Source organism: Limulus polyphemus, unplaced genomic scaffold (genome assembly GCF_000517525.1).
Source record: "Limulus polyphemus unplaced genomic scaffold, Limulus_polyphemus-2.1.2 Scaffold1817, whole genome shotgun sequence".
NCBI lineage: Eukaryota > Metazoa > Arthropoda > Merostomata > Xiphosura > Limulidae > Limulus > Limulus polyphemus.
The window spans coordinates 161,055-165,227 of record NW_013667427.1 but is presented as its reverse complement, the minus strand read 5'-3'; positions in this window follow the sequence as shown (position 1 = coordinate 165,227).

Genomic DNA, 4,173 nt, shown 5'->3' with positions numbered 1-4,173 from the left:
AAACTTATTAATTTGCATTATTTCTGATTTCCACACACATCTGACTACTTGTAAGTTATAATATTTTACGTTTACAAAATTTCTTCACTCTGCAAAACAAAAATATGAACTTACAGGTATTAAAGCTTCCGTTTCGTTAGCTGTCTACAGTATAAAGATAGAAGTTTCTGGTAAAGTTGTTGCATTTTTCCTTGTTGGGAAAGACTTTGCCATACTGACAACGTATTGTCATCTTCAAAGCTAAGGTCTCGGGGTGAAATGAGTTTTTAAAAACATGAAATACTTCTATAAATTAAGCAACAGTCTTTTCATAATATTTACAACACTGGTAGAAATATTTATGAATTTAATGAGATAAATAAATAATCCCCTTTACTGCTTTGTTGTAGATCTGTATAGTACATGATAGAGTCATAATATTAATAAAAAACATTCGTTCTGTTGTTGGTACACTAATTTACACATCGTTTAACCCAAATACACTAGAAAAATACAATGTTATGGAAATAAAAAAATCTTGCTAGTCCAACCGTAAATCAACGTATAAATTTAGTAAATCATAAATATATTACATCTACTATATCGGTATTTGCCAATTTGCCAATCAATACAATATTCTGGGTACCTTTAACAGAAATTATCAGACGAAGTTAATAAAATATTTTACTCAAGTAGACTTTGCAATTGAAAACAAAAACAAACAAAAACATTTACAGTCCTACTTATGAATTTTAGGTTTAAATTAATGTCTTAACTTGTTAATATTAACAGTTGTAATAACACAGTTAACCTTCTCCTTAGTTTTAGCTTTTTTAACTATTTCTGTTAGGCTTAACTTCGTTTATGAAATTATCAAGCAACGGCTAGTTCATAAACCGCTTAATAAGTACGATTTTTTAAGTCAATGTATTTTCTCCATTTCAAATTGATGTTAAAATTATTCAACATTATAAAAATACATTAAAACAAGTGTAAAAAATTCATAGGAATAAGACACAGGCCTATTTCGTTCACAAATAACAAGTGTTTACCTCAACTGACTCTAATTAGAAGTAATTGTACTTTGTAGTTACGAACTAACATCTGTAGTCAACAAAATTATTAGCACCAGCAACATAAGACCAGAGTGATTAAATGAAAGTGGTTTTTAAATATGCATTTATTAAATGTATTTTACGAATTTTAGTTTAGAATATAATAATATTTCATATAAGTCAAATACGAAACAAAATAACGAACGTGAAAAGATATTTCTCAAATTGTATGATGGGAAACGCCATCGCGGTGCAAACTTTGGTAGTACGTTGTGCTGTTTGTAATGTAAAAAGTCATTAACTGTTAAATAACGAGTAAAAAGAGGGGAGAAATTTTAAGTCACTGGATGAAGAAAATCATTTTTTTTGTAATTTCTTATTAATTGGTATAACAGTTATGCTAGAGTTGGCATTTTTGGAAATGTTGATTGTTGTTTGATGGAAGACTAAGCCTGGCTGTGACTGAAACAGTGAAAAGAGAACCATATCTTTGAAGTTTGAAGATACGTCGAGTCTCAAAAAACTAATGTGCATCATTTTATAAAGCGGCTGGTTGCATAGGAATAGTAGTTTAAGTAGTTTTTTTTCAGATTTTTTAATGCATAATTACAAAATTCAGGCCGAAATTATTATTTCAGTACCATAAAGTCAACTTTCCAATTGCAGGTTAAGATCTGAGGAAGGAAAACCCATAGTGATGCTGATATTCGTGACATGAGAACTTTGAAGAATCATCGACGTTAGAAATATTATTTTTAATGTGCTATACTTCTAATCTTTGGAAGTAGGGTCCGAAAGAAATATTTTGGAAAACTTGTAGCCTTCAGTATATTGAATACATTCACCAGGCTTATAACATGAAGTAACAATATTATTTTTATTCATCTGCTCATAAAATCGCTTTTGCAAGAAGAACTAGAAGTGGAGGTGATAAAAACGTTCTAGCGAGCATAGTTTGTAGAATGATTTGAAGAACCATTTGCTCTGAGTATGTTGTTTACAATGTGGAAAATCTGGAACCAAAACTGGTCTTGCTGTAGAATAAATATATACAGTAAATCTGAAATTTAGTTATCTGAAATTGTGACGGACATTGATCTGCAAAGTATTGCAACCCCAAATCTTTGAGACAACAGATCTCTATACCAGTAAATTTACCTGACCAATGGGACACAACTTTCTTGAAAATGAATTCAATCAAATATTTCTTTTAAATTTTATGAGCAAAGCCTACTAAGTCAAAAATGTCTTCAAAAAGTGGTAATTGTAGTTTTCATAAAAACTGTTTTAAGCAGAATAGTCATTTCTGACTTAGAAAAATTGAGGTTGTTTTATTTGTAGTCTAATAATTAGATCATCGTGCATTTACGCATGGATTAATGAATGTACGAGAAAATATGACATGCCCTCTCGTGATGTTGGCAGGTTGTGCTTTGTGGCAGTTAAAGTGTTGTTAATGCTTATTACACCCTTAAATCGATGATGGTTACTTCATTGTTGTTTAATATTCTGAGATTATCACACTCAGTCGTAAGTGACATCGGGAGAGAACGTGCCATACATTCTCGCACAAAGTCGTTCACCCCTGGTTGTTAAATTTTAAGTACTTTGTTAGACCATGAGGCAAGCATAGGCTAGAATAATTTTGTAATGACTCAGTTCATCGATTTTATGCAACTTATTTGTGCAGTACATTGGTTTGTTTTATTAACAGATTGCTACAAGACATATTTAAGAATCTTAATTATTAAATGCTAGTTCCATTTAACAAGGTTAAAAATTAGTTTTGAAATTATCTTTTTCTTTTTTATGTACTACTTTCATGTATTAAGTTATGTTTTAAATTTTCGAAGTTTAAAATATATATATATATATAAAGGTTTTTTAAGTCTTAGGTGTCAACTAGTCATTGGGTGAATTCCTGCTCATGGCAACTTTTATTCAATATTGTGTTATCTTGGTGCATGATTGGATGTTTATGTACAACATTCAATGTGGCACCTAAGAAATGTGCAAGGAAGTACTTTATATTTATTTAATATGTGTGAATGTATTTTGTTATACTTTGAACTAGCTAATGAATTCAGCATCTTGAAATGCCTTTTGGCTGCTGCCACTGTTATAAAAGTTAGAAAATCCAAATTTATTGAGGGTTTTTTATGTTCTTGTTCTCCGGGGGCTGTAAATATGGAATAAAAAAAACAAAAACTGTTTCCTTGCGTGCTCTTGGATCTTGTCATTTCTGTTAGTAATATATAAAGAAGTTTCTTCTCCCACCCCACAAGCAAGGGGGCAGCTCTAAAATGCTGGGTTGGTAGCATACAATTCAAAGTCCGAGAGCATGTAGAACCTCTGGAGTTGCTACGATCCTGAACCAATTACTAGAATATCATAGGTTTTTGCACTTTGTGATCTCATTAAGAACTGTAAAAGAAGCCTTGTATGGTAGATAACTTCAATGATTAAGTGTGTACATTGATACAGATTTGTGTCATTGTAAACCTTAGTTTATTTAAAGAAAAGAAAATGGAATTAACACTATTAACAGTAAGGAAGATGTGTCAAACTTCTCTCCCTGTAAGATTACGTTGTTGATCGTTATTTAAAAAAAAAAACATTGAAAAGAATTGTCTTTAATAAACGTCTCTTAAGAATTTTTGTCTTCTTAAAAAGAATGTTCCTATGATTATTTTTGGTCATAAATTACTTAAAATTTAAATATTTAAACACTGTAGAATATATTTGTAACATAAATATTAGTATTTAAATTTCTTTTTTTTATATGACTTGTTTTAAGGTAATATATGATAAATTTTATTATGGTGATTAGTTTCATTTTAATATTAAAAAGTAAGGTAAATATTAGGGATGCGTATCTCATCACAGTAGTCGATATGTTACATGTCTGGATATTGTTGCCACAATATAATATGTATCTAGACACAGAAGTTTTACCAACGGTTTGTTACAAAATTTGACAGTCTTGTCTATAATATATTATCTATATTACTAACGTTGTGTTATTTAAGTACTTCACACTTTACAGTGCTTTTTTCAAATTCTCAGGTTTAGTCAACTAAATGGCAGCTGGCAAGAGAAGTAAAATAAAAATAAAGTTAATATCTGTCTATCTATTTTG